At 39.4% G+C, this 9176-nt stretch overlaps 1 long non-coding RNA gene across 1 annotated transcript in view; it reads right to left on the bottom strand.

Annotated features, from left to right (window-relative positions):
* Positions 1-2175: 2175 nt before the first annotated feature.
* The window catches only part of LOC140523490 (uncharacterized), an 83237-nt gene continuing 76236 nt past the window's right edge, over positions 2176-9176 (bottom strand). Inside the window, exons 3-4 of the long non-coding RNA XR_011973415.1 lie at positions 7877-7946; positions 2176-2473 (exon numbers count right to left, since the gene is read on the bottom strand). This is a non-coding gene — a long non-coding RNA (uncharacterized lncRNA). The remainder of the gene's footprint in view (positions 2474-7876; positions 7947-9176) is intronic.

Here is a 9176-nt window from a genome sequence, read left to right as displayed (position 1 = left end):
TATCTTTATCAGTTTAAAAAAAAACCAAAACTCTTGTCTAGCACAGTGTTCTGCATATATTATATACTTAATGTCTGTTGAAGGAATAAATGAGATCATTATATTCCTCAATATTTCAAATCCTGCCCCCCCCCATTATATCCAAGCCTTTGCCAAGATCTGTCAATTTTATCTTGGTAACATCTCCTGAATATGTCATTTTCTTCTTTAATACTACTACTGTTCTGGTGCAGACCCTCATCACCTCATGCCTGTATTATTACAATAGTCAGCTGGTGGGTCTGTCTCAACTCTCTCTCCACTCCAATCCATCCTCCATTCAGACACTAATGTGATTTCCCTAATATACAGGACTGATCATGTCACTCTTACTCAGTAAACTCCAGTGGCTCCCTATTGTCTCTGGTATCAAATATAAAATGCCTTCAAAGCTTATCCCCCTTCTACCTTTCCAGTGTTCTTACACTTTACTCCCTACCATGTGTCCTTTGATGCAGTGACACTGGCCTCCTGGATGATCCACAAACACTGTTCTAGGCTCCAGGCATTTTCTCTGGCTATCCTCCATACTGGGAACACTCTGCTCTGCTGTATTGACCCACCAGTTTCCTTTAAGTCAGTTTTACAGGAAATCTTCCCTAATCCCTTTTAATTTCAGTGCTTTCTTTTAATTATTACCAATTTATCCTGTATATAGCTTTCTTTTCATATGTTTGTTTGCATAGTCTCCCCCATTAGGTTGTAAGTTCCTTGAGAGCAGGGAGTATCTTTTGTCTCTTTTTGTATCCCCAGTGTTTAAGCATAGTGCTAAACTATATTAAGTGGTTAATATAACACATATCAAGTGGTTAATAAATGTTTATTGAATTGAATTGAATCCTTGGCCACATGAAGAGTCAGTTTTATCAGGATAGTAAAGATAAGGACTCTTGTGGTAGTGAACAAATTAGTCTACCCAATATGTCATTTTGGTCTCAAGGTGACCCTTGGATATCAAAGTTTATGGTAGCATAACTGAAGCTCTATGCTGGCTAGAAAGGTTTCAGGTATGGTCAGCCAACTAGCATTTATTAAGTATCTACTGTGTGCCAGGCATTATGCTAAGCACTGAGGATAGAAAGAAAGGCAAAAAAAATAACCTTTGTTTTCGAGGAGCTCACAGTGGCATAGACTGACTCTTTTCAAGTACCATACTAACCAAGTATGGAGAAGTTTTTCACTAGTTCTTTGGTAAGTTGCAGATGAATTATTTTGCCTGAGAACCAAGGGTACTATCCTATGCATCCTACTTCTGAAGTGATGATGGCAGCGTAAGAGAAAAGGGTGTCAAGTACGCTAAGAATTGGATATTTTAGACTATTTATAAGTTTGGTTTGGGGGGCAGCTAGGTGGCATAGTGGATAGTGTGTCAGACCTGGAATCAGGAAGACTCATCCTCCTGAATTAAAATCTGGACTCAGATACTTACTATGTGACCCTGATCACTTAACCCTGTTTCCCTCAATTTCCTCTTTTGTAAAATGATCTGGAGGAGAAAATGGCAAACCACTCAAGTGTCTTTGCCAGGGAAACCCCAAATGGGGTCACAAAGAATCAGACATGACTGAAACAACTAAACAGCAAAGACAAATAAACTTGGTTTAAAGACAACTTGGTTTGCTGAGTGTGGACTTGTCTGATGACTTGAGTATATGTACTGCAGGCAGAGGAGGAAGGGGTCAGTGTAGAGGATCACAAAAGATAAGGGATTTGGGATCGGTGGACCATGGTCTGAATTCCAGTTCTGCCATTTATTTTCTGTGTGACCTAAGACAAGTGAATTTACCTCTCTGGGTCACTTTCTCATCTATAAAGGTGGGGGAGGGAGGGTGGTATTGATGACCTGTGATGTTCTTTCCAGCACAAAATCTATAATCTTATGACCCCATAATCCTCCTACTTAATTCTGGACTGAGCTTCTTGTCCATGTCCCCATTCCGAGGGCCTGTCCAAGATATATGAGATGGAGCAGTTCATCTCCTAATCCTAGCCCTAGTAATTACTACAGTGATTTCAGATTAAGCTGTTACAAGCGCAGGCAGAATTGGCAAGCTGTCACTTCCAAAGACCCAAATGAATTGCTGAATAATAAAAAAGAAAATGCTTGATGAAAAGAAGAATAAATAAAAACCTGTTGTTGTTTAATAAATCCTTTTTTTTTCTTTCTGGTATGACACTGAAAAGAAAATTGGCTGGGGACCTATCATGTTTCTCTCAAAGTCTTTCAAGCTTTTTGATTGCTGCTTTCCTGGGCTTTATTCTTTTTGCAGAGCCAGTGTGCAGGTTTTCTTCATTGCTGCTCATGAAATATTAATGCTGTGGCCGGGTGTGAGGAGGGAAGCCAGCAACTTGACTGTTGATAGGAGCCATCAGGGAGAAGAGTAAGTGATGAGTTCAGAAACAGGCAGCACAAGGACAGCTTCTTCCTTCATTGCTGTGGGAAATGAGAGGAACCAAGGACTGTTACTAGCTGGCCAACAACCTTAATTTCTTCTTTCTAGAAAGTTTGCTTTAAAAGTATCTGCTTCATCACAAGGGAGTGCTGTTAATGTGGAAGGAGATAGGTCCCTTTGGTTACATATAAGACATCTTCAGTCCTTCCAAATTCTGCCATTTGGCCCTTAAACCTAGGACTTGCCCTAGGCAGACCTGTGAGATAGGGAAGGGTTTGTCTTTGGAGTCCATAACCCCTCCTTTCTTGGCCCCCGTCTCCTACCTATTGTCTTTTTTCTCACGCTCCCCCTATTTCAATGATCTCAGATTGACTTATTTGAGTTGCGCTGACTAGCCAAAATTTCCATTTCCTCAATTCCAGAATCTCAGCTGTTAGGAAAGAAACCAATTAAACTAATGGAATGGAAAAGCATTTATTAAGCTCTTACTATGTGCCAAGAACTATACTAAGTGTTAGGAATACAAAGAAATTCAAGACAGTTTCTGCTCTCAAAGAGCTCACATTTCTATTTTTGGGAGACAAATATAAATGAGGAAAAGTGCAGAGCAGATGGAAAGGTCTGGTGCCACAGCAGGAGCCCTGGAAAACCCATTGTTAGGCAAGGGGATTCTGGGTGGTCTCTGGATGGTCTGAGATCAGGATAGAGAAATTAAGGGAATGAAAGAATCCCCAAAAAAGAATCCTCACCTTCACATTTAGGTAGGAATGACTGGAAGTTACTTAATGGGTTAACTTGCCATGGAGTATATTATAATTTGATAATGTATTGTTAAAGATAAATGAGTGAATCATTTTTATAATTTAATGATTAGTGAATCATTAATGGCAAAATTCCACATACAAGTGCATGTATATATCTATACGTATATATGAATGCAAATGATTAATTAATCACATATGTAGACATATGTGTATGCATGCACTTGTGTGTATATATAAAACATATACATACACATGTACATTCGTATGCATGTAGTTATATATGTGTGCATGCAACCCAAAGCTAACATGTATCTGTGTATGTATATATATATGCATGTATGTAAACTCACAAGGTGATGCTAATATACATATAAAAATATATATGCACATACACACATATTTCTCTCCTCTGTCTCTCAGAATCCTCAACTTTCTTAAAGGCTCAATTTAGTTGGTATTTCTTCCATAAATCTTCCCTGGTAGCTCCAGCTGTTAGTGGATCCTCCCCTCTCAAATTATTGTTTATTTACTTATCTGTTTACAGGTTGTCACCTAAGCAGAAGATAAATTTCTTGAGTACATCAACTTCAAGTTCCTCAGTTTTAGTCTTTGAAAGACCTGCAACTGGTACAGTATCTTGCCCTTTTTTTAAAACTCTTTTGAAAAAGAGACAGTGTAGTAAATTGGATAGAGCACTGGCCTCCTCAGAGTCACCAAGACTTGAATGGTTGATGTGTGACCCTGGAAATATGATCTAAATTCTCAGTGGTCCAGGTAACTCTGTAAGATGATAAGCAGTAAAGCAGTTGTTGATCTGCACTGAGAGAAGGCATTTCCACACTGGGAGCTCCTTTTAATTCCACAAATCACAGATCAGGCCTCACAAATAATCCCTTTTAATAAGACAAATTATACAGAGATTTGTTAGTGTTTGAAGACTTAGAAAGTATTTGAGAGCATTGACATCCAAAATTATTCCACAAGCAAGGCAAAAAAGACATCTATAATGTCACAAAATCCGAGTAAATAACAAGCACAAGGCAGTGAGGGCTTTGATTTTGCATCATCCTGGGATGCAATCAATTACCCCAGGAGGCAATTAATTAGGAAGTGTCTGCTGCATTACTGGTGCTGAATAATGCCAACTGGTTATTTTCTGATCAATTTGCACAGTATATATATTGAAAATATGGAAAGATACTCAGTGTGTCCTAATCAAAAAAGCATTCAAATTAGAGGCAGAACACATGGTCAGGTCTGTGCTTTGCCTTTGTCAGTTGTGTGACCTTGGGCAAGTTACTTTCTCTGAACTTCAGGATGATCTGAGGAAAAGGGAAATAACACTTGTCCTATATGCCTTCCTCGTGGGTCTGTTTTGAGTATCAAACGAGATAATTTTTCTAGAATGGCATATAAATCTAGGTTAATGTTGGAAAGCACAAAATGTGGACAAGATGAAAAAGTGTATAACAAAGAGACAAAAACAAGGTGAGAGAGAGAGAGAGAGACAGAGAGAGAGAGAGAGAGACAGAGATTTGATGTACATCTGCTTTCTGATCTCACCATATTTATTATCATTTCTCCTCCTTTTATCTTTTTTTCCATTGTTCCCCTTTCATTCTAATTGAGTAAATGAAAGTATGGAGGAAACAGCCTTTCAGATAATGAATTGTGTTATTAATTTGGCTTGTTTCGAGTCGTTCCAGTAATGTTCTGAGTAAAGGCCAAGGATTATTGAATCAAATTTGGGGCCATTAGGTAAAGAAACATCTCAAGTCTTGCAGACAGCCAGGGATTTACATTTCAGAGATCCCCAGCAGGGGCTGTTCTAAGAAAGTGCATTCTTCAGAGGGTGGGGGGAATGAAATGAAAATGAATGTGCTTTGTTCACTCAGAATCAGCCTGAACAATGGGAAGCAGTTCTGATTTATTCTATTGAGCTCGAATGAGCAGGACCCATTTCAGCTGGAGAGCACTGTGACAGTCTTAATTGACTTAAAGGAGATAGCAACCATTCGGCACCGTCTATCCTCATGAAATGGCTCTCTCTTGCTGCGGCTTTCTTCCCTGCCCCCATAGCAACTCCTGTTTGTTCTCAATGGGTAGCATCTTCTGCCAGGTTTCAAAATCTTGTAGATGGATGATATTTTGGAATTTCAGGCCCTCCTGGGGGAGTCACAAATATAGGTGATGTGACCGATATAGCTCAAATGCATAATTTTCAGCCTCTTTTAATAAAATAAAAACCAAAGAGTCCTACCTAGAGAACTGATCTCTTGTGACTCTAGAAGATTTGGATTCAAATACTAACTTTGATGCCTAAAGTCATGTGGTTCTGGACAAGTGACCTTGAGAGTCCTTTGAGGACAGTCTTAGAGACCATCAGTTGCCCAGATGGTTGTTCTACATTGGGAAAGGGAGTCTCCTCACTGGAGTTTCTTACAACAATGAAATCACACTTTTGATCACCTAAGAATGAAGAAAAATAATCATATCATTGATTAGCAATTTATATTTAGAAAATATTTGGGGCATAAACATCCAACAACCAACCAAGGTTAAAAACAGAGGACAGGGCATTGTTGTGGGCACAGATAGTTGACCTTCCCTCTTGAACTTTGGGATTCACAAGGGTACCAACAGCATGGTTTGCCACAATCCCAGAGTGATTCCTGTTAAAGCTTCCACTTTCTTTCATTCATGAGTCTTTTGGGTTCCAATATTAGCCATAGTTTCCTCATCTAGTGTGGTACAGTGGAAGGAACATTGGCTAGGGGATATAAACTAACAACTTTACCAGCTGTTGATGCTTACTACCTTGGGCAAGCAACAATCTCATTGGGCCTCAGTTTTCTCATCTATAAAATGAGACAATTGAACTAGATAATCTCTTGAGTCCTTTTTAGCTCTAGATTCATGATCTCGTGCTGTTATTGTCATTCAATGATTTCAGTCACATACAACTCTTTTGTGACCCCATTTGAGGTTTTCTTGGCAAAGATACTGGAGTGGTTTCCTTTTCCAGCTCATTTTATAGATGAGAAAACTGAGGCAAATAGGGTTAAGTGACTTGCCCAGGGTCACATAGCTAGTAAGTGTGTGAGACTGAATTTGAACTCTGGTCTTCCTGACTCCAGGACCAGTACTCTATCCACTATGCTCCTAGCTGCCCTGCCTTAAAAGTACCTGCTCTTTATACCACAGACAATGGTCAAACTGACCTGAGGGCCATTGTAACATTTGCACTCAGGTCTTCCTGACTTCAAGCCTGGCACTTCATCCATTGTGCCACCAAGTTGTCTTGCTACTTATACCATACCATGAAAGACACACTTGCTTATGAGGTATAGAAGAATTTCCTACAACACCAACTCAAATCTGACCCAAAGCCTGTGAGTCAAGGATGGTTTTTATATTTTAAATACATAAATAAAGACATAAACAAATCTATATATTTTAAAATATAAAAATAATACTTAAAAAGTATTTTAAAATGCAAAAACTATTCTTACACAAAAACTGAGAGCTGGCAGGATCTGACCCATAGGCCATAGCACGCTGACCCCTGCCATAGACTCTTGGATCTAGAGCTGCAAGGGACTGCAGAGGTCATCTAATACAACCCTCTTTTTTTACAAATGAGAAAAATGAGGCCAAGGGTGATGAGTTGACAACTAAGGTTATGTAGAGCCAGAGAGGGGATAGGAGCCTATCTTGGTCACTTGACACTGGAGTCAAGGTTGTTTTCATTGCTACCAGCAAGTCTTTTCCTAAAGGAGTTTAGAATTCAGAAACTAAGAGCAAGCCACATTTTAACAGAAGAAAGCATAATTTTAAAGCCAGGTACAAAACCAATTTTTTTCTCACATTCACTCGAAAGCATCTAAAGAAGCAGCTAAACTAATAATATTGCTTCTCTCACTCTGTGAGCTTCTGGAGTGCATTGTTTCTCCTTGTATTACACCAGATCCCTCCTGATTCACTGGGGGTCTCAGCTGGCCTGGCTAAAGTCAACATAGCAATAACATATTTGTAAGGTAACATGATTTACTAAGACCTTTCATATGAATGGTCTTCTTTTTGATCCTTGCAACAGCTCCATGAGATAAACAAAACAAGAACTAGTATTCCCTTTTTTCAAAGGAGGAGTCGGTGTCTCAAAGAGCCACATAGCTGATTTTTAAGTGCTAGAGCCAGATTCAAACCAAGACCTTCTGGTTTTCAGAACAGTGTTACTGGTTTTTGTTGTTCCGTTGTATCCAACTCTTCATGACTCCATTTGGGGTTTTCTTGGCAAAGATACTAGAGTGGTTTGCCATTTCCTTCTGCAGCTCATTTTACAGATGGGGAAACTGAGGCAAACAGGGCTAAGTGACTTGTCCAGAGTCATCAACTAGTATCTGAGGTTACATTTGAACTTAGATCTTCCTGATGCCAAGCCCGGCACTGTGCCACCTAGCTATCATGATACTTATACCATACCATGAAAGACTTGCTTATGAAATGTAGAGGAATTTCCTACAATACCAACTCAAAGTAAAAATTGGCTAATAGCCTCATGTCTTCCTGATAATATTTCTAAATCATAGAGAAGAGGCTCCTTTTGGTGGCTACTTTCAGGAGAATTTGTGAGTGGTTAAACGAATTGTTCCAACATCTAAATTATTATTATATACTTACTGTTTACAGCCTTGTATTGGAATTCACCACACAAGCTCATTTAGAGGTACAGAGGTGGGTTTATTAGAGTCTACAAATAAAAACAAAAAGTTTAGTAAGCTTTTAATTCCCAAAGGAAGTTATCCCAAATCAATCAAAATCTCATCTGGTTATTTGGGGATGCTAGCCAGGGAAATGAATCATAGGATTTAGAACAGGAAGGGAAAATCAGTCTTAATGTTTCATCTTTTACAGGGAAAATCACTGCTCATTGAAGATCAGTGATTCTCTGAGATCCACAGGAATTAGAATCGGAAGGGATGTCAGATACCATCTAGTTCAACCTGCCTCTTTTCTGAGATGAAGAAATTCAGGACAAAGGTCAGCAACTTGAGAATTGAAAGAGACTTTAGCAGTCATCTCATTTTACAGATTAGGAAACTGAGGCCCAGAGAGATTTGCCTCAGTTTGGTCAAATGGTAATAGACAAAGATGGAATTTGAACCCATATTCTCTGATTCACAATTCATTGCTGCTTCCATTGTAGCCAGCAAATGAGACAGGTGGGTAGCTCTTTGATTGGCCTTGTCGGGTATCCTAACTTGAGACCTACAAAGCTACTCATGAGACTCACAAGGTCCTAAGTACCTTATTTCCCTGCCAAACCCTTAATTTGTTCTAATCATCCAAGCCAACTGGCTGCCCTGGCTAAGAACATGGGCAGCACTTTGTGACTCCTCAGTGGTCTATTGATGCATATGTATGGTTTAAGCTAGTATTATCTCAAGTGAAAGAGTCATGGCATTTGGGGACAGTTAGAGATGTGAAGTTTGTTTTTATTGAGCATGAGAGAGTAATCTACAGTGATTTTAATTAAAGTTGCACAGACTGACCAGGGAGGTGGAGAACTAAAACTCAATCAGCCTGGTGTTGAGAGACTCCATTCCTGACACCGATTGGCTGAGTCTTTCCCAAGAGTCAAATACTTCCTCTAGCTACCCATGGTTTGGAAATGAAGCCATCAGTACCCTCTTAATCAGGCTGGCTCCCTAGGTGAAGGCATTCAATTGAGATACTGAAGTCACTTGTTGTCCTTACTACAGCTATATCACTTAAGTTTCATTAGCAAGGGTGAAAAATGTCCAAAAGCCACCCTGGTGTTTTGCTAAGACCATTCAGTTTGCTGGGTAGGTTTTAATTTTCTCCCAGATCATTTTATAGTGTTGTAGATTTAGACCTAAAATGGGCCTGAGAGGGGATTGACTCCAACCCCTTAATTTTACAAATGAGGAAACCTGAGATCCAGAGAGGCTGACTTGTC

The sequence above is a fragment of the Notamacropus eugenii genome, chromosome 1 (genome assembly GCF_028372415.1).
Source record: "Notamacropus eugenii isolate mMacEug1 chromosome 1, mMacEug1.pri_v2, whole genome shotgun sequence".
In the NCBI taxonomy this organism is placed as follows: Eukaryota; Metazoa; Chordata; class Mammalia; order Diprotodontia; family Macropodidae; genus Notamacropus; species Notamacropus eugenii.
This window is presented reverse-complemented; position numbering and strand designations above follow the sequence as displayed.